The sequence below is a fragment of the Saimiri boliviensis genome, chromosome 19 (genome assembly GCF_048565385.1).
Source record: "Saimiri boliviensis isolate mSaiBol1 chromosome 19, mSaiBol1.pri, whole genome shotgun sequence".
Taxonomy (NCBI): Eukaryota; Metazoa; Chordata; class Mammalia; order Primates; family Cebidae; genus Saimiri; species Saimiri boliviensis.
Window position 1 is genome coordinate 27,726,059 of NC_133467.1, and position 21,935 is coordinate 27,747,993.

General features: G+C 44.6%; 1 protein-coding gene and 1 non-coding gene across 5 annotated transcripts in view; both read right to left on the reverse strand.

Moving 5' to 3' along the window:
- The window catches only part of PBX1 (PBX homeobox 1), a 315,670-nt gene that overhangs the window by 220,555 nt on the left and 73,180 nt on the right, over positions 1-21,935 (reverse strand). The window lies entirely within an intron of this gene.
- LOC120360218 (U6 spliceosomal RNA) lies at positions 11,957-12,063 on the reverse strand. Its single transcript, XR_005576796.1, has one exon. It is a non-coding gene; the product is annotated as a U6 spliceosomal RNA (small nuclear RNA).

A 21,935-nucleotide genomic window follows, 5' to 3' on the forward strand; every position in this document is an offset into this window, starting at 1 on the left:
CACTAAACCAGGAGCTCACATTTAGCTTTTCTACTTTTCCTTACACACACACACCCCCTCCCTCCATAAGCTCTGACTGTTCTCACTTGCTCTGTCTGCTTTGCAAGGTGCCCAATCTGCATAAACTATGAAAATAAATCAACCAGACAATGAGGAAAAGGCAACAAACCGCAGCCAAGGCCAAGGGACAAACCCCATCCGGTGAAGAATAGGTCATTAGGTCCTGCTGTGAGTCATGGATGTCACCGTGCTTAAAGTGGATTTGGTCTCGGGAGGAAAGTCACCCATCTGTGGGTTCCTGTCTCATTCTCCTCCTTTCTTCTCCCCTCACCTTCAGCTGTTCTTTTTGGAGGGCTGTTTCTGTGTTCTCTGCACCTCCCTCTTCCCCGGCTCTTGCTTCTCTCCTGCACTTTCTCTTTCTCTCTAGGCTGGGTTTAATTTGACACCTTGAGCTTTGGTAACGAGGTGGGGAGCAGAGCAGCCACAGCGGAATTCATTAGGCTCAACACTGCAGGGCCCGCTCTCTGTGCGTTAATGACATCGGAGGGTAGGGAAACGAGACAGCCACCACGCGAGATGAAATAAACATGAGGACTGTCAGCAGTGACAGCCTAAGCAAAGGGGACAAAATGAGCCAGGTAGAGACCTTTCCCCGTCCGCACAATGCAAACCGACAGCTTGCGATGCCCCCGCTTCCCACAGCCTCCAGCACCCCCTCCCCAAAGCTGAAGGGTGGGTCAAGGGGAGGGGGGTGAGATCAAAGTGTGGATGGGAAAGCAGGAAATAAAATACAATTAAATGATCATTGTTTTAACATACAAATTTCATTTATCAGTTTAATGTTGGTGGAAACCGAATTCATCACCCTCCTTCGGAGACAGGAGGTACAAGGAGGCTGGGTGGGAGGTGGCACGCTGGGGCTGGGCTATGCTTGGAGTGCTCTTTGCTTTCCCCACCGCTCTTAAGCTTTAGGCTGATTTTTTTTTGTTTTTTTTTTTTTTTTTTTGCTGAGCAAAATCACTTCCCCCATTTTCAACCACCATCTCTCCCTGGTACCAAAGGGAATGCTACAAGGAAGAAAAGAAGAGAGAAGGGAAGCAGAGGTGGTAAAGGAACTGAAATGCTACTTTCTGCATGCTTATTTTCTTGGAGGTGGAAGGAGAGGAGGAGGCTGATGATGAAAATTCAAGCAGCATGTACTAGACCGCAGAGCAGCATGAGCTACATCCACACTGTGCAAAGTCCTTAATGTGCAAACCTGGAGGAGCAAGGGCCCTGCTCACAGTTACCGGTTGTCAAGAGACACAGCCAGGTTGTCCAGCAGGGTTAACTGGCAAGGAAACTCTTAGGAACCATGATGGTCTTCTATTCTCCACATAATGCAGACTGTAAACAGACTAACTCACAGCTGCCTTCTCTTCCAATAGAAAATAGCAAATATAGCCAGGAGAGGTGGCTCACACCTGTAACCCTAGCACTTTTGGAGTCTGAGACGGGTGAGTGACTTGAGGTCAGGAGTTTGAGACTAACCTGGCCAACATGGTGAAACCCTGTCTCTACTAAAAATACAAAAACTATCTTGCATAGGGGTGGGTGGGTGCCCGTAATCCCAGCGACTCAGGAGGCTAAGGCAGAAGAATCGCTTGAACCCTGGAGGCTGAGGCTGCAGTGAGCCGAGATCGCACCACTGCATTCCAGCCTGGGCAACAGAGCCAGACTCTATCTCAAAAAAAAAAAAAAAAAAGAAAAGAAAAGAAAAGAAAAAAAAAGATAAAGTCTCTTTACATCAGATGCCTGAGTCGGATGGCTTCCCCATCTCCAGAAAGTCTCCAAATCTGACTCTGAATGACTGGCCAGAGCGTGAAGCCCAGGTATCTGTAGCACCGCATTTCCCTAATTTTGTCTGCAGATCCATATGGCCAGAGTTGAGAGTTGCTTCTATGCCCCTTCCCAGAAACCTTCAGCTCTTTCCCCGCCTTCCTCAGAGAGAGGAGCTTGGTGAGCAAAGCCCACACTTTCAAGCCAAATATCCCTGTTTTCTTTGGCCATAGACTTCTCAAGCAAGGTTTTCAAAGAACCCCCAAAGCTGGCAATGTTATTATGAGAAGGGACAGGAAAGCTATTACATTTTTATTAACTAGCATTAAAGGGAATTCATAAGAGAAAGTATGTGAAGGCTGCATCAAGGTCAAAATTCAAACTCAGAACAGACCCAGCATGGTCATTTTGAGTTGCATGAGTTTAAGTCTGCCCTATCACACCCCTGGCAGGGGGTGGAACACACACACACACAAAAGCTAACTTGAAAGTTTGTTATCGTCTGCAGCAGGGTTGTGAAGGACAAGAAAGGCCAGGTGCAGCAGCGGGGGAGCTCCTTATGCTTGAATTTATGGGACACAATCTAGGAAGCCAAGTGGCAGTGACTCCAAGCCACAGGTACAACTAATACCAGCAAACAGCCTGTTTTGCATACTGGGACCCCCCAAAATGATAGATTTAGAGTATTATCTTTTCAGGGTGTTGGGAGGATGACAGTTTTGTTAAACTGGTCCTGGGTTTAAGGTCTAGAGACTCCCAACCAAAGTTTTCTCTACATTCAAAAATAGTTAACACTTTCCTTCCCTGTACGGCCTGAAAATAGATGAGTTAGCACTTTATACCAAGCACTGTAATCCCTGAAGGAAAGCGATCCATTAATAAAAGTGCTTTAGATGTGTTTTACATGTACAAGACTAATTTTGTTTTGAACTAGAAAATATGATTATAGAATACTTTGTTAAGGGAAGGGGACGCACAGCCCATTTGTTTTGGAAGGCAGCAGGTGAAGTGACTAAGAGCATGGCGGTGGGAGAGGACCACACTAGATCTACAGGCCGGTGTTCCCACATTCCAGTACATTCTAGCCTGGACCCCCTAAAAATGATCCACGTTCAGAGTGAATACAAAGTAAGCCCACAGCAGTGTGTCATCTCGGAATGAAAGGCAAACGGCTTAAGTCACATCAATGACTAAAGGTATCACAGTTAAACAAAAAGCATGTTTCCCATATTACTCATTTGGACCTTCCCACAGTTTTCTTTCTTTTGGCTCAGTTCTAATTGCAAGCCTGCCCCTGGGGCTAGAGGCCCCTCCTCTGGTGCATGTTTTCATTACAACCAAAACACCTTGCTGAATCTCTACTGTAATCTCTGAAGAAGCTGATTTCTCCTCTCATGTTTTCTCCCCTATCTGAAAAAGAAAGCCACACGCCCTCCCACCAAGAGCAAGCAGCTGACAAAGCCGCAAGTCCAGCATCATGCTCAGAGGCATTAAGTATAGTAGAAAGAAGCAGGTAGTTTAGAGTAAGAAGAACAAGTTTGATCCCCTTCTCTACTATTTGCAAGTTTGGGGATCTACAAAAAATTATGTAGCCTCTCTGGGCCTCTGTGTCCTTCTCTGTACAATGGGGAGGACAACAGCCACCTCTCTGCTGCATGCAAGTAAAATATCCTAGGTGTGATTTCCCTTCCAACAGTGGCTGGCATGCGGTAGACACTTTCAGTGAGAGACGAAGTGATGAGGTGGCCGGAGAACCTGCTGTGACACTTCTGAAGTTTCCCGGCCTTGAAGTAAATGAAAAATAAGTCACACAAGCCAAATGGGCGACCCTTACTGTAAGAATAACCTATAGCTGGATAACTTCAAAGGATAGTTTTAAATTTCCTTCCTCCACTGTTCATCGGAAGCACTTAAACCACACCCCTAATAATAAGCCCTTCTTGCCTTTCTTTGGGCGCACTCAACTTCACTTCCCACTGTCGGCCTCCCCAGGTATCTGAGAACCCCAGTGCAGAACACGAAAGCTGGGGTACTTTGAGAAAATACAGATGCTTAGCACCAGCTCCCAGATGTTCTGATTTCTTCGTTCCAGGGGAGATCCCAGGCACTGGTAGTATTTTTTAAAAGTTCCCCAGGTGATTTTAATGTTCAGCCAGGGTTGAAAGCCACTCTGTACCAAATATACTTGTTATTGAAAGGTTTATGCGTAACATTAAAAAAAAATTTTATGATGATTTTTATTGCCCTAACAACTTGGCAGAAGGGTTAGGCCTGCTCACCTGAAAAGGGAAGCTCCTCAGGCCTCTTAAAAGATCATACCTGGGAGGGGCCTAGGAAGTCAATGAGATCACCTGGATTTCATGGAGGAGGCTAAGAGAGGGAAGTGACTTTCTCTGATGACAAAACAACTTCCTGGCAGGGCTGGATTCCTCCCTGCAAAGCCTGGGGTCTTTGCAATTTTCCTCCTTTCGCTGTAGTGGTGGCTCCGGCGTCTGGACTGCCACGCTCCTCTCTCGGCCCCTCTCCCCTCTTTTCTCACCCTCCCTAGTGGTTCTTCCTCCAGTGGCCTCTATTCAACCTTTAGTGCTAACTGCTATCAGTTTGAAGAGTTCTATTCGGCGCCTTAAGCTTTGAGAAGGCAGGTGCCATGAAAATCTTAATAAACAAATAAATAATTCATACTAGGCACTGGTCTATTCTCTGCACCACTGGGTTTCAAAGATGTCTTAAAAGCAGACTCCTTACCATAAAGCCAAGCAAATAAAATCCATGAAACAAAGGTGCAGACGTTGAAGATGGGGTAGGATCCCCAAGCCTGTCGGGGTTGCCCCCCTTACTACCAGGAAGGCTGCCCTGGGACACTCCACACTCTGCCCAGGGCCAATGCCACTGCACTAAAGGTACGCTGCACAGCGTGTGTTTGTGGTGGGCAGTCCAAGGGATACAACTGCATTCCATGACACATCCTGACCCCTAAAAAGGATTTGTTGTAAAACAAACACATCTCTGTGAAAAACTGCATGTACTCAAATTAGGTGGTGAGAAAAATAAAGAGACATGGCAGTGGTTGGACCTGCTGAAACTACTCAATCCTGAAATGGATTTAAGACCCCATAACAATCACAAAAACAAAACAGTCTCCTCTCAACGAGCAGGAAAATATCCCTAACAAATGCGCACAGGTATGTGTGACTCTATCTGGTACCTCTCCTGAGGACTTAATGTCCCTGAGTCTTTTTTCCATTCAGAAACAAGGAATAATGGAGAACAATTAGAAGTCAGAGGTCATTTTGGCCACATTTCCTCCTCGGAAGCATCCACAGGTCTTTAGCAGCCAGGACAGAGGTTGCCTCTTACATCAGCCTACACGGGAAGCTCTAAAATCCACCCTCCGGTTGATTCCATAATGAATGTGGCTGTCGATGACAAGCTTCCCTACTGTTGATCTAACTAGTTACGCAGCAACCACTACTGATCCAGTGGCTAAATTTGCCAAAAACATCGGACTGATTATTTTAATGGTTTTCATAACATAGATGTGGTGAGGATTAAAATAGGATTTTTTGCTTGTCTCTTTGTTCCTTCAACCGGCATGCTGCTCCTGAATCAATTTCCCCTTCCTTCTTCTGCTCTAAAGAAATCCTGGCTTGCTGAAAAGACTAGGGCTGAATATCTAAAATGCTATCAAGAAAAGAAGGCACACAGAGAGAAATAACATCCCTTCAGATTCACATCTTGTGTTACACATAAAAGCACTTTCGTTTGACCCTTATAATTTTTCCCCAAGGCAGTTGCCATAATCCCCACTTACAGATGAGATAACTGAGATGGAAAGGGTAGGTGACTTGCCTACAGTCACGCGGCCTGTGTGTCTCCGGGGGCTTGGATCCCAGCCTTCCACTTCTCAATGCAGTTCCTTACCTACCACACAACTCCTGCCTCAAAATCAAAGTGCCCATTGTTAACCTGCACTGAAGAAAGTAAAAAACTCCCGCTCAACAACTTTAATTCAGGATGGTCACATCAACTCAGTGCTGTCATTTCTCCCCAGGATAATCTCATTACCATTTCCAATTTCCCTGTGGACAAATTTGCACATTAATCGGGAGTGAGGTAAATATCTGTGTGTACGCGTTAGCAAGAATAATGGGTCCTAAACTGTTTTCAAAGGTCCCCTTACTTTGTGCTAAATATTTCCACCCCAAGTCCTCCTGCAATGGTTTTTCTCCCACCTCTCTTGCTCCAAGTTCTTTTTGATCACCCCCCCCACTATACTCTTAAGCCTCAAGCCCCCCTTCTCCTCTGCCTTAAAATCAAACAGCCATGGAGTTTGTTCAGATTCCCTATTCATCAAGGAAATGAATTCCATATGCATAATTCATTTCTTTTGTGAACTTTTTTCCCCTTCAGGGAGTTAACGCTCCCCAGTGCATTGGGAACAGAGACAGTGACAGAAGGATCAGCGAGCAAGGGGGCAAAAATGCTTTTCCCCATGTAACTTGGGACAGATAGGGGCCAAAACGTCTGGCCTCTGCTGGCAGACACCTTGAGCTCCACAATTCTATCTCACCAAAAGAAGCAGGGGGAACCCTGTACTGGTTATTAGGGCACAATAGGCTTCATCCTTAAGGGTGAGAAGCCCAGGGAGCCCTGAAGCCTTTTGAGGCTAGAGGCCTTATTTCCAAACCCAGTGGATGACTCATGGGTAGAAAGAAATCGATAGAGTCCTTCCACTTCTTTATGTGTCTGCTCATATTAAAAACCCAAAACTAAACAAAGAGATATACACCGTGCCCAATGCACCATGTTTAACAGCTGTTGCATTTGGAGAAAAAGCAGTCCCTAGTCCAAAGTCAGATTTGAACAACGGCTTTATTAAGAGAAAGATTTACTGTATATGAACTCCAAGACTAGAAACTGGAGGAGGAGCAGCTGAGAGAGACAGAGCTGCCAGACGGAGAGCCCAACTGATTCCACTGGCTGATGTTACCTCTTGGCAAGATACACTGACCCACACAACATCCTGGATGGTGAAGCCTTTGGTTATTAACTCTTTAATAACAGTCTGGAGTCCCCAAAGTTCAGAAATGATTTTATAAATGGCACAAGACATTTTAAGGCCACGATACAGCTTTTATCCTAAAACAGTTTATTTTAGGAAATTCATGTTACTTGGCATGTTATTTAAATATTTTTTAATCCATTCTTCTTTTGTGTTTTTAACTTCCTACTTTATCTCCATTTAGGATAAAAAAAAAAAAGCTGATAAACATTTTAGGGTTAGGAATTGTTTAGAGCTGATAAACTCTTTATAGAGTTAGGAATTGTTTTGCCTGATTTGCCCAAGACGACCTCATAGCTCAGGGTCTGCATTTTGTAAAAGAAGCTGGCAGAGGAACTGTCTGGGATCCTAAGATGAGCAAAATTTGGCAGAAACCTCCGAATACAGACTGCTCCAAAGACACAGTTTAATACATAATGATAAAATTTCATTTGCTGTTTACTTTTTTCTGTACAGTCTGATACAGACTAGAGAGGAGAAAGGCAATGAACTACTAGGGACCAAAAGTGGATCCAGCAATAAATTGAAAGAAACAGAAATTTCACTGTGATTCCTGTAGAATTAACTTGTAAAGACAAGTAAAATCCCCCATGGCTTTCATCTAATGTATGAAATGAAAACCAGAAAGCAGCCGGTCAGCTTTTAACCATCTAGCATGATGCCAAAAGGAAGCACTCCATGTAGAAAACGAGGGACATCACCAACATTTAGGAGATAAGAGAAAGGGCTTGGCTGCTGGCCTCAGAGAGCTTACAGTCTATTTACAAAAGAAAGAATTGTGAAGGGAATCCCAAAGTTAAACTGAACCCAAAGAATATATAAGCAATAAATATTGTAAGTGAGTCAAGCTGCTCTCAATGGTTATCAGGGATTCCCAGCTGTGCCCTACACAAGAGCCATCAGACCACAGTGATTTTATGCAAGGGCTTTAACGTCAGGTGGACATGACTTTAAACCTCAACCATGCCACTTACTGGCTACATAATTTTGGACATGAATCTAACCCCTCAAAACTCATCTATAAAATGTAGGTGATAATTTCGCTTCTTCATTGGCTATTTGTAAGAATTTAATTAGATTAAGATATATAAAATAACTCGGCAGTATATCCAGCATGTAATAAGTATCCAAAAGGTTTTAAATTAAAAGAAAAAAGCCAAGATATTAGCTCATGTGCCCACTGGAAACAAACAGTGCTGCAGACTGACAGGGTAACAGATAACTTGCTTTTGCACATGGTGGGAGGTCACATGCTGGAACTTAAATATGCTGCCCTCTCTGCAGTAAGTCATATAATCTGGTTCTTGCATGGACTGGCTAGGAAGTGAGCCAAAGAGAATTAAGAAAACCGACCCCTTCACCAAAAACTAAGTTTTCCCAATCTCTTCTAGAATATATACCCCGAACCTTGCCCTTCTTTTTACTAGGTGGAGCCTCCATTCCATCTTCCACCACGACATCACGTCAGCATTGCTCTCCTTCCTGTACTAAATCTGGACAGTAAATGGCATCACCCTGTCACGGGGGTACAGAGAGCGTCTGCAACGCCCCATTTAACTGCTCTGTGCTCCTATCTTCGGGCTTCATTAGCATATTTCAGCAGTGCCTTGATGGATGAAGATGGATGGGGCAACATCATCCTTGGTGAAATCACTGTTTCATCAAGGTTAAACCAGCCTCAAGCTTCGCCACCTCCCTTTGTTTGGCTAGGTTTCTAATAACAAAATTAACGGCAGAATTAATGCCCAGGAGGCTCCCAGTGAAATATACTGATGCCCTCAGAATGAAGCTTTATCCTGGACCTCCCAGTTTATAATCCATCAGTCAGTTGCTTCCACACTTTATCTTAAAATAAAACATCACCTCCATCACAGCGGACGCCGGCTTCTTTATCCTTTCATCTGAAACAACTGGGCTGGGTAAAAGAATAAGAGGTGGCTCATTACCTTAGAAAGATCCTAGTGACCCCAGTCCAAGCAGAGAGCAGTGACTAGGTATGTCAAGTCTCCAGAACTAGACTGTGAGCTCCTTGAAGGCAGATCGTTTGTGTTCTATTTGCTTTTAACATCTCATTTTCTATTTTTCTGTGAGGTAAAGAGCACATGTTCACTAAGTCCTTGCTGATATTAACGGAACTACATTCACCATGATAAAAAAACACCTAATCAAATTTAAAAAATGCACACTGAACACTTACTGTCTACCAAAGACTTCATGGGACTAGGTTATAGTGCTATCCTAGGCCTCAGGATCTTAGGAACTACCCTGACAAGTTTCAACATTGCTCCTAAAGAATATGTTCTCCTAATCAACCACTGAGACATACCTGGATGCTTCTCCACATAAAAGTGAAGATCCTCTGAATGTCCTGGTCTGAGACCAAACTGAGAAATAAAGTCAGTGAGAGCGGTGAAGTCTCTAGGGTCACATCTAGGTTCTATTTTAGTTCCATTTCCCATTAATAGTTGCATCCCCTTGGCAAGACACTTCCACTTGCTGGGACTCAGTCTCTACCAAATAGAATAAGCCTGCACTTGGCTCCATCAGTTCTGAAATGGGGTCACAACAAACTCTGCACGTGTACCTTCCTAGAGCTGGCGATGGAGATGTGGAAATGCACGCAAGTCCCCTGAAAAATAGGCAGCATGGTAATAAACCGTACTAGAGATGGGGCTCATCCTATGAAAGTAGAACATTGCTAACCTGGACATTCACATAATTCATTTTAACAAAACGAAGGAGGAAGAAAAAACAAAACACAACGAAAGAACCACCAAAAAGCAGTAAGCATGTTATATAATTAATCAAGACACTTTACCTTACTGGACCTCAGTGTTACAGGGGTACTGCTGAAGATCAAAAGCTTAAAATTTATCAAGTTCTAACTTCCTTAAAGGAAGGGTGCTAGCTCAATACCAAAAGTCACCCTAAGCATGCAAAGCCCAACCCAATCTGTGATATCCGTCAGGGAAAGGAGGCCAATCCAGATGTCCAAGCCACTTGGAGGGAGTGGACACAATAAAATCCTTTCTCGCAGTGTTCTCTGACTTAGAATACAATTTGGAATTCTTGAAATTCACAAGAAGAGGTAAGTACTAGAAAAAAGACACGTTAGCCTTGAAGTTACCCCTCAGGCCTGTACCCTTGTGTCTTCTTCATGAAGTGCCTCCGCAGCAAATAGCTGAGGGAAGGCAACTGAGTCAGCCGAGACCTGAAGCTACACCATAAGCTGCCTTTGGTGGCCACCAAGTCTTCTGCCCTGAGTCACAGAGAGAAAACCCACGGAACTAGGGCACAGGAAGACGAGTCATTTCCAGCCCTCGCCAAGGGGGAGGGCAGCTGAGCAAGCACGTCTGAGGCAGGAAGATGGCCTGGCTGCTTTACTGGTCCAGATGAGGTCACTGGACGGCCTCTAGGTTTGAGCTAGTTTCCTAGGTACCACAGTGGGAGTTGCTAGGCCCTTAACGACAGACAGATGGATGAATGGACCCCACTCCCATTTCTCTTGTCTTTCCCCTTCTCTTCTCTCTCCTTCCTCCCTGCCCCCAACGGCCAAGGACAACACTAAAATCAGTATCACAAGTCTGCTGTGGCACATGGCCAGGGAATGTGACTGTCAGAGGCAGCTCAGAGAGGACACAACTGGAAGAACAGGTGGTGTGGAATTTTAGAACCACACTGCCTTAAACATTCTGCTTCAAGTCCCAGAACGGTTGCTCTGATGGGAGCTTTTTGAGAGATGGTCCCTCCCTGCATAGAGAATAAGAAATGGGTAAGGATGATAGTGTCCTGGAGAGGCTCTAACTTTGGCAGCTCCAAGCGTCTTAAGCAAACAAGTCCTCCTCTGACAGAGGCCAAGCTATTAACATCTGTTTTCCCAGAATACTGGTGCCTGTGTTTGCTTTAAGACGCAAGGGCCTAGCCAGGCATGGTGGCTCATGCCTGTAATCCTAGCACTTTGGGAGGCTGAGACAAGTGGATTGCCTGAGCTCAGGAGTTCTAGACCAGCCTGGGCAATATGGTGAAACCCTGTCTCTACTAAAATACAAAAAAATCAGCTGGGTATGGTAGCAGACGTCTGTAATTCCAGCTGCTTAGGAGGCTGAGGCATGAGAATTGCTTGAACCTGGGAGGCGGAGGTTGCAGTGAGCTGAGACTGTGCCATTGTACTCCAGCCTAGATGACAGAGCGAAACTCCATCTCAAACAAACAAACAAAAAGACATGAGGAAACACTGAAAATAACTCTGAACTGTCCTTTGTGCTAGTGTCATCACATCATTTCCCAGCATGCATGCTGCACAAGGAGCAATCTGCCGAGTGGAGCATTTATACCGTAGTCCAGATGAGTAATTCTCAACCCCTGAACCACCTTGTTCCGAGAAATAGGTCAATATTATCATCATTCTAGCTGGGGAAACTGAGAAATGAGAGCTCTTACCTGGACTTCAATGAGAGATCAGTTTAGAACCCAATGCGTTCCCCATCTGGATCTTTTTGCCACTCTGCATAAAGCAGACATACAAATGAAAACAGCAGGCAGGATGCAGGGGCCTTCTTTCAAGCCCACTGACCCACCTAGCACACCCAGGGCTTCAGGAGCCAGGCTGCGATCTGGCTGGGGAACATTCACTGATACCACAATTTTGAATTCTAAAATTCAAGTATTTTCAACACCTAAACCCTCAGACTCTTTGGTGGCTTTCTACCTACTCCAGCCCCTCTGGCTTTGCCAGGGGCTTCATCTACACCATCAGGCCATAGGATTTTTTTTTTTTCAATATAGAACATTACAGTGCCTCAAACCTGTAATCCCAACACTTTTGAGAGGCTAAGGTAGGAGGATCACTTGAGCCCAGGAGTTTGAGACCAGCCTAGGCAACATAGTAAGATCTCATCTTTACAAAAAATAGAAAAATTTAGCTGGGCATGGTGGTGCATGCCTATAGTCCCAGCTAATAGGGAGGCTGAGGTGGGAGGATCGCTTAAAACCAAGAGGTCAAGGCTGCAGAGAGCCATGGTCATGCCACTGCACTCCAGCCTGAGTGACAGAACAAGACTCTGTCTCAATAAATAAATAAATAAGGAACACTTCACCAATTTGCATGTTATCCTTGAACAAGGGCCATGCCAATCTTCTCTGTATCATTGCAACTTTAGTATATGTGCTGCCAAAATAAGCACAAGCCATAGGATTTGGATCTCATTTTGGAACTAATGGTCTCTAGGGTTCCAAACAAATCATCCCGCTGCTCTGTACAACTGTCCCATCATCCAGGAGAAGGGAGCAAACCATCCTGATTCTGTATGGCTTAAGAAACCACTAAAATAATTAATCATCTAGGCACCCAGCATCAAAAGCAGAGAGATCGCTCATCTTTTCCAACCTAAACAGAGGGAAATAAAGGCTCTTCACTTAGGAGGCTAAGACGGAGGACAAAAACCAAGACATTGAAGTTTGGAATAAACAGGGTAACTACAACGCTCACCTTCTTGTCCCAACTTCCTGCTCTTTAATCACGGAGAGGAGGTGAACAGCAACAATTACTTTACCCTTGCTGTAGGCCAAATGGAACTAGCGCCTCTTAACCTTCCAGCCCATTCTGTAAAGCAGATATTGCTATCCCTTACAGACAAGAGCACTAAGGTTGGAATGGAACAAGCAGCTTGCATAAAGCCATGCTGCTGGTGGTAAAAGAGATAAGGACTGAACTAAGGCCTTCTGATGCCAAGCCTGTACTCTGGCTACTATTCAATTCCTGACGAGAAAAAGCGGACAGGCAGTACCTACTCATCCCAGGACGGGAAGGGAGAGTATGCACACTCCCTTTTTCTTGCTGCCAAATAATATCTTCCTTAAGCATTCAGTTCCAAACACTTCCAATGTCCCATGTACACAACTCCCAAGAACAGTAAAGGCTGGCACTCTGACCCGAGACCTCTGCCAAGCAAGCCCCTTTCAGAATCTGTAATGAGTAGGTGACCTCATTGAAAAGTGTAACGTGTGAGGGTGATGGTCAGAGCTGGGAGAAAGGGCAAACCAGCAGGGATCACCTGCCTACATCTCTCTTGAGTGCTTTGTTCCTCGGGCCTCAGAGAACAATCAGTAGTCACGCTCTGCTCCACTGTCATGTTCACCCATGGTGTGAGTATATGTGTGACTATATGTGTGTGCCCTTATCAGAAAACCAGCAGCTTTATATTCACACATGCAGAGTAACGGCTTGAGCTCAGTAGAGGCAGCACCCAGAGGGGTCTAGCACTTTCCAAAGATTCCTCTTCTGGCTTATGAGTCCATGTGTCAGTGCACAGTATCTTCAAAGGGAAAACCGAGGAATGCTATGTAAGAATCCCTACTCAGCCCGAGGGAGCTTGGAAACGACTCACTTTAAAACATGCACTTGGGTATTTTTCCACCTTGGTTTATAATGTTTTCCTACCTCTCACTATGGCTAGGGTGGAGAGCGACCCATAGAAGCCATCTGTATTTTCCAGCAGACCAAACAGGAAGAGGCGCAGAAATCTGCGCAAGTGACCACGCTGCCGCTGTTGCTAGGCAGCACGATTATGTCCATTCTCTGCTGCTTGGCAACCAGCATTTCCCATCACATATACACACAGCCATAGCAGCAGTATGGGTCTCCTTAACTGTTGCCTTACGGCTTTCAAAGAAGAGGGCTGAATCTCAAAGGAACTTATCAACATTAACAGACCCCCCTCAATATTCCACTGATATTGAGATGGCCCCCAGAGCACAATGGCCCTATTTAATCCCTTTGGTGATGCTTGAGTGTGCACCTGATGGTTGCACAAATCTTCTATGGAGTGTGCTGATGTGCCAGAGAGATGAGTAAAGATCTCGAGTCAGCGAGCTTGAACTTGAACTTCTGGAGAAGAAATCCTGTTCTGTCTGCCCCCATACTTCTGAAGAACCAGCTGGTGAAATAATCTGCTCCCCAGGACCCGCCATCTAGTGACCTAGGACAAAATAAAGGCTACATACCTTAAATGGTGATGTTTCTTTCTGCAGTCCCCAACCAAATGTCAGTGGAACTTGGCAGGCCTCTCCTCGCTGAGAGCAAAGTTGTCCCACGGTCCTCCTAACCTCATTGGTCACAATATGTCTCTCCTCAGTAGCAGGGCCAAAGTCATCAACTTACTGTGCAAATCAAATAGCTACCTATTGAATAACAGGACTCCCTCACCTTGCCTTCTGCCTTTGGTTGATTAAAAAACAAAACAAAACAAAACAAAACAAAACAAAACAAGATGCCCAAAGTCCCACAGGAAGTTAGCATCCCAGTAGGCACTTGAACTCAGGAGCCCCCAGTTTATAATCAACGCCCTCAGCTACCGTATGACCAGCCCCATTGCTTTCAGGCTAGGCCCACATAAGAATCACGTTAATCCATTTTTTCTTTCAGTTTTACTTTGGTCCAATTTTTTTTTTGAGACATAATTTCATTTTTGTTGCCCAGGCTGCAGTGCAATGGCACAATCTCGACTCACTGCAACCTCCGCTTCCCAGGTTCAAGTGATTCTCCTGCCTCAGCCTCCCAAGTAGCTGGGATTACAGGCATGCACCACCACGCCTGGCTAATTTTGTATTTTTAGTAGAGATGGGTTTCTCCATGTTGGTCAGGCTGGTCTTGAACTCCCGACCTCAGGTGATCCACCTGCCTCGGCCTCCCAAAGTGCCAGGACTACAAGCATGAGTGGTCCAACTTTTTAAAATGTTAACTTTTCAAATGATCCCTTTAGGAGGCACTATAGAGAGTTCAGCTCTGCCTAGCAGGGAAAGCAGTCTGTTAAGAATATCAAGGGCATATGCATTTTCTTCTAAACCTCTCCATAGGATTTTACAAAATTCTCCAAGCTTTGTTCCGATTAGAGTCTGAATTCAGTGAGATCATCCAAAGTGATAACCTCATTGCTATTTCATTTTCTTCTCGGCCCCAGCTGGAGAATTTTTCCCCTCATTAAAATTAACGAGGTCAGTTTCCCAAGCTCAAGATACTAAGCACTCCTGTTGGTGGAGTTTTGTTTCTTAAATGGAGCTACATTTCTATAAGTGCAAAGTCATACTAAGCATCATTTACTTTACTGCTGTGTAATAAGAAACCAAAATGGAAGTCCTAAGCTATCCTCCTACCATAGCTTACACTTCAGTGGCCACATGAAAACATACACAAACCACATATCCCCATGGTTTCTCCCCATTCTGGCCACAAAAGAAACCTCACCACAGTTTAGAATCAGCAGCTTGGTGGAAAATATAAAAAATTCAGGCCTTCTGGCCAGGCGCAGTGGCTCATGCCTGTAATCCCAGCACTTTGGAAGGCCGAGGCCGGCAGATCACCTGAGGTCAGGAGTTTGAGACCAGCCTGATCAACATGAAGAAACCCCGTCTCCACTAAAAATACAAAATTAGCTGGACGTGGTGGCACATGCCTATAATCCCAGCTACTTGGGAGGCTGAAGCAGGAGAATCGCTTGAACCCGGGAGGCAGAGGTTACAGTGAGCTGAGATCGTGGCATTGCACACCAACCTGGGCAACGAGCAAAACTCCGTCTCAAAAAAAAAAAAAAAAAAAGAAACCAAAAACACTCAGGCCTTCTAAGTGGCCATGGGCTCTAGTGTTACACCCAATTTGAGAAGAAAGTTGCAGTCTCCCTGGGCATTTGTCAAAGCCATGAGGAGAAGTCGAGAAGATTTCGGTCTCCTTCTCAAGGTCCTCTCTGCAGCCAGCAACAAGGTGACTAGATATCCAAAGTGCAGTGTGGCCTCAGTAGTCATAAAACACCCCAACCCCACCAAAAGCAAGAAGACACACAACGCCAGAAAGTAAAAACTGTGCTTCCTATTACAACTCTGGTGAAAGGGAAGAAGAGAAAATGATACAAATAAAAAGCCAATCTCATAAATGAGGTGGAAAGGCACTCTACAAGGCAACTAAAAATATAGACTTCCCACATACAACAAACACGCTGGGCTCATGCACCTTGTTCCGAGCTGAAAGCAAATGCTTTCAAGATGGTCATGTAGAAATGAAAACAGCCTTGTTCAGACTTACTCTTTCAGTCATCCTTTCAACATCCATCTCCTTGGTTAACCCAAGAAACTCAGTTCCCCCATCCCCGCCTCCATCTCTATAGACCTGTGTTTCAATATCAATAAAATCTAACTGTAACTGAGATCAAAAGGAGAAACAGAGAGAGAGAGAGAGAGAGACACGCTGGGGGCCAGGACTAAAGCCTGGGAGGGGGTGCCTCCTGACTCTAGGCCACCAGATTTGTCAAGGCCCATTTACCCAGGCCAGGCAGGGACTGGGGAGCTTGCAACGCCCATTGTTGGCTGATCAAAGTCCAATCAGAAAGTAAAGGAGGAACCCAGCCAGCCTCATGTGATCCAGCACAGGAAGCCAAGTCTAAAGAAAAGGAACTCTGCTTGTGAATAAGGTACACCAAGACATCTTTACTGAGCTTGCCACAGAGAGAGAGAGAGAGAGAACAAGCCAGAGAGAAGGGAGTCTATTTGAAGCTGCATCCTAACGAACCTTAATAAGTTAATGCAGAAATCGTCCCAAGGAGTCTGGCTATAGGAGACACCGGTCTCTACTGAATCAAAATCTGTTATGTTGTAATATAATAGATGTAAATTAAAACAGAAAATCTATCATGCCTCTAATGTACCCTGATAGCTGAGTGTGTGGATCCGTCCGAGGAGAGGCACAGGAGGAAGGGTGATATATGGCGAGGCTGGATGGAGGGTGAAAAGCGTGGCGAGACGAGCGGGAGAATGGCGCAGCCCGCGCGCGCCTCAGACCCAAGGGCAAGAGACGAATAAATGTTGATTAGTGTTGATTTTGTCCGACAAACGCCTGTCGAGTGACAGTTGGGCTAAGCTGCACTGAAAGAGAACCATTAATCTTGGTCTGGTTTAAGTAGAGTATATTAATTTGTGTCATTTTTACTAAGTCGCACTGAGAAAGGCCTCTTACTGCTTTGCATTTGACTGCTTTGGTGGTTTAGGCTGGTTCCCCTCCCTTCCCCCTCGCCCCCCACTTTTTAAAACAGATACCATGGTGGCAGCGGTGGCAGCAGCAAATTCAAATGGCACAGCAGGGGAGCAGGGGACTGAGAGCTCCTCTCTTGGATTAAGAAAATAAACTCCCAGGGTGTTGGCATAGCAACAGCATTTCAGATGAACTGCTATATATTCAGTGATTAATAAATTAACATTTTTTACAGTTGTTCCTCCTTTCCTCCCCACCCCCACCCTCACAATAAACCCCTTCCCCCATACACACTTCAACCTTCTCTGAGCTGCACGGCTTGCCTCTTAAAAGAATAAGGAAAGAAGGCGCAGAATATTCACGGACTTAGAGTTCATGCTGCCACAGTTGCCATCTCTACAGGCAGCCGACATGGCCCCTTGTCACCTAGCAGGCTAAGAATAGGCTGCAGGATCCATGGGCAGGTATACATAGAACCATGTGCACGTGGTTCGTGGAACCTGGCACTCTCCAAGATTCTGACAGCAGCAAGCACCACCCTCAAAATCTGGGGTCTTTCCAGGTCCTGATGGGCTAGGAAATAGCTGGGAGTTATCATTTCTCCCAAGAACAAAGACCCCAAACCATGTCCAAGGGAGTCCTGACCTTGCCCAATTACTCTGCGTAAAAAGAAAGTTTGTGTATACTGGATGGTGTTGGTGTGTTAATGGGAAGCCAACACTTCCTTTTTGAGCTTACAATCCTCCACCAGACAGTTCGACTAATTTGGGCAATTCATATTGCAGAAATGAAATCCAATGAGCATTGGGGGAGGGACAAAAGAACAAACTGATTTTAAGCACTGCTATAGCAGTCGGGCAGTTTCAACAGTACCCCAAGCTCATAAAGCCCTCTCTTTCCAAAGCTTTCATGAAATAATACACACTTTAGGAGATAAGGATCAGGGAAATGATAAGTTTTGTTTTTCATAGCTCTTACCCATATCAGTGTTTTATTATAACCATCCTCTTAGTCCTAGGTAAGCGTCAGCTGGTGTAGGGGCCAGGCAGCACTGCAGAAGGTCAATGGCACTAATCTCAACCTTTGAAACTCACCTGGCCATGGCAGCCCTCAAGAAGCCTCTGGCCAAATCTCCCAGAAAACCCACGATTACAGGTTCCAGGAGGGGAAACACTCAGTGAGCAACGCCGGAGCTACCTCCAAACAAGAAGGACGAGGCTTACTCTGTGCAGGTCCAGAAGACAAAGCTGGCACTAAAGAGTGAGCATTACAGGTGGTGGGGAGCTGGCTCACAAGGAAGAAACTGCGTATCCACGGCTGTGCCGCAGCAGAGCTGGACAGGGCCACCCGGGACTGTTTCCTTCCTCAACTGAATGGAAGATTAAATTATATAACCTTTTAGGTAGCTCAAGGCCACTGCTGGAGGGTGAAGGAAATAAATAACAACAACAACAACAAATATACTATGAGGCTTAACATGCACTAGGCACTGTTTTAATTGCTTTCTGTGTCTTAACTCCAAGATTAGATACCTATGAAGTAGATGCCACTATTGTCCATTCTATTACATAGATGAGGAAACTGAAGCAAAGAAAGGTTAAACAATGTGTCCAAAACAACAACATGTAAATGAAGAAGCTAGGATTCAAACCCTGGCAGTCAGAGGCTAGAGTCCATGCTCTTACCCACAACGTTCTACTTCTCCTTGTATAATACATGAAATCTGCAGGGAAAGGTTCAGGTAATTCAGTATTCATGATGACGTACACCATTCAAATTCTACCAGATCCGAGAAACAGTCCATCCAGAGACCCCAAATAAGAACAAAATGGACATGGCAGTGAAAATACCAGTAATAGAAAATGATGCAACTATTAATAGTCTAAAGACAGAGAGAGGCTGGGTGCTGTGCCTCATGCCTATAATCTAAGCACTTTGGGAGGTCAAGGTGGGCGGATCACCTGAGGTTAGGAGTTCGAGATCAGCTTGGTCAACATGGCGAAATCCCGTCTCTACTAAAAATATGAAAGTTAGCCAGGTGAGGTGGCGTGCGCCTGTAATCCCAGCTATTCGGGAGGCTGAGGCAGGAAAATCGCTTGAATTCAGGAGGCAGAGATTGCAGGGAGCCGAGATAGTACCACTGCACTCCAGCCTGGGTGACAAAAGCAAGATTCCATCTCAAAAAAAAAAGAGAGAGAGAGCAAGAGAGAGACAGGAGAGATGGTTGTGAAGAAAAGAAGTCACTAGCACCATCCATTTGAGGACTTTCAACACTGAGGATGTCACAGTGGACTTACCAGGCAAACCGGTTTTGAGTCCCAGCTATGCCACTGACTGTATGACCTTAAGCAAACTGATATCCACTCTATGTTTTCTTATCTGTAAAGCAAAATTGGGGGTTCCTAAAGTCTCTTCTAGGTCTTAACTCTACATGAACCCTAGGGTCTAGACACCATAAAATCAATTTCCCACTTTTTGGATAACTTCCAGAGTCACCTTATTTATACCCTTTTGTACCTCCATGTTTACTGCTCAACCGCCATCAAAGCTCTGGAGTGCACCAATCAGTTCATGGTTACAATATCATCTAGACCATAAATACCACATGTCCAATGTGTCCGTACCATTGATTCTTCCTAGTGTATTAATCATTATAAAGGCCTAGTTATAAGGGTGCTGAGGAGGTTGATATAAAGCCACCAATTGAGAAAAAAACCCCAAACACATAGTTTGCACAGTGTTGACTCCACAGTGGGTATTCTGCATGTTCTATACTAAGAGTATATCTATAATTCTTGATATTATTCATGGATTATGAAACTATATACTCAAGGTCATTGATGTTGGCTTTTCGTCCTACTCCCATATCCAGTACGTCTTTTTCGAGATTTATTACTTGAATCTGACAGCCATGTTTTCTGCATTCTCTGTTGCTTACATCCAGAGAAATTTAAGTTTGTTCAGAAAGCACTTTGAATGCTGTTGGGGAAAAAAAAGCCCCTCTCCCTAGGTTGATGAAACTATTTGTTTTGTTTTAACCAGAACTTTTATCTAACACCTAAACCAGATGGCGGCTTTTAAAAGGTATCTTAAACCACAAAACTAAACAAAATAAAAAATAACACAGTAATAGTGAGATTAACAGTTACGTAAATTAAGGCTGCGCTGTGAACCTAAGGACAGGTGTGCCAGCTCTTGCTTCTCTCAGCTCAGTGCCTGACTTCCTCCTCGCCCTCCCCTGAAATCAGAATATCTGCAACTTTAATTCCTTGGGAAAATTGGGAAGCACCATAAGAAGAAACTGCATAATGAAGACGAAGGGGGCGAGGGTAGCCTGGGCATTAAATGATACTTCCCTGCTTTGTAACTTCAACTCCAGTGCAGCCATGTCAGTGAGGTGCCGTGAGGGCTATTAATGGCTAGGATGCGGCCAGGTCCTGTGGTTTCAGGGCAGAAGGGTATTAGGTCAGCCCCAAGTAATCATGGTGATAACAATAACAATATTAGTATTTATCCAGAGAGGGGGTGGTCTGAAGGGAATCACATTAAATTCAAGAGGACTCAGATAAAATGATGCTAAGGGTCAGACAAAATCTAACAGCCCGTGATTTGTGGCTTACGCCACTGCTCCCATTTGCCTCTCTATGGCTGATGGCCCATGAAGGTGAGGGGTGTTACTGAGCGCTGCCCAGGCTCTGCTTGTGGAACAAGCAAGTCACAGCATGGCTTGCCCAGCTCCTGACTCCGCTGCAGTCAACTGCTCTTCTAAAATCATGTTTCTTAACATGAAAATTGTCGAATATGGCCCAAATCTGTTCCAATTCTTTACTTCGTATTAGTTTCCTTCGCGTGCTACAATAGCTGATTTATCAATTTCCTATGCACATTAATTGCTGTACTCTTGTTTGTTTAAAGTGTATCTGGATGCATCTGTCTACAAAAATAATAAGTCTTGTTTATATATTATCTATTGTAGATTGTAAACAGTAATGGCAGAGACTGTCTTTTTTCTATCACACTTGTAAATATGCCCAGAGGCTAAGCAGAAATGAGCTCCTCCAATAGCTAAAATAAATAATGAATTAAGTAAGTGGACTTGTCGCTCTCCATGTGGATTATTCATGCTTTGTACCTGACACCTCAGTAAAAGGGTCAATGCAGAGTGAGAGCTTTTACTTTCTTCTTTTACTTAATTTTTTGCTTCTCTTTTTATTACTTGAATCTGAGAGCCATGTTTTCTGCCTTCTCTGTTGCTTACATCAAGAGGAATTTAAGTTTGTTCAGAAAGCACTTTGAATGCTGTGCGGTGGCGGGGGGTGGGGGTGGGGGGGGTGGGAAGCCCCTCTCACTAGTTTTATGAAACTGTTGGTTTTGTTTTAACCAGAACTTCCATCTAACACCTAAACCAGATGGTGGCTTTTAAAAGGTATTTTATACCACAAAACCAAACAAAAACAAAAACACAGTAACAGTGAGATGGCAGTTATGTGCATTAACCTGCAAGAAAAAGAAAAAGCAACTCTGTGTCAATAAGGTCAATATATTGCTCCTTCTCCCCCTCTCCCAACACACTCTCAACTTCTGTGAGGTCCCTGGAGCTCCCTGATGCAGCTCATATGCTATTTCACGATCTGCTCTCTCAGTGACATCATGCTACCTGGAAAGCTGCTAGAGCTGCTAGCTTTACAGTAAGGGGAGTCTTGCCGACTCTCAGGCTTGTGTGTGATGATGCTAAATGCTCGTCATTCTTATTTTACTATGAACTGTGAAGGGAATTATTAAGAACATTATCAAAGCAAAGATCCAAAGATTGTGTAAGACCATAACTGCCAAGTACCTGATAGGGCAATGCAACTCCGAGGAAAGAGTATGGGCTTTGAAATCAGAGGCCTGAATTTAGTCACTTAGTCATAGAAAGTTCTATTTTATTTACTCTCTCTAGGACTCATTTTTCACATCTGTCAAGTGGGACTAATAATCCCTTTCAGGGTTATTCTGTGCACTTTATATAGATTATCTCATCTTATCTGCTTGGTAGGA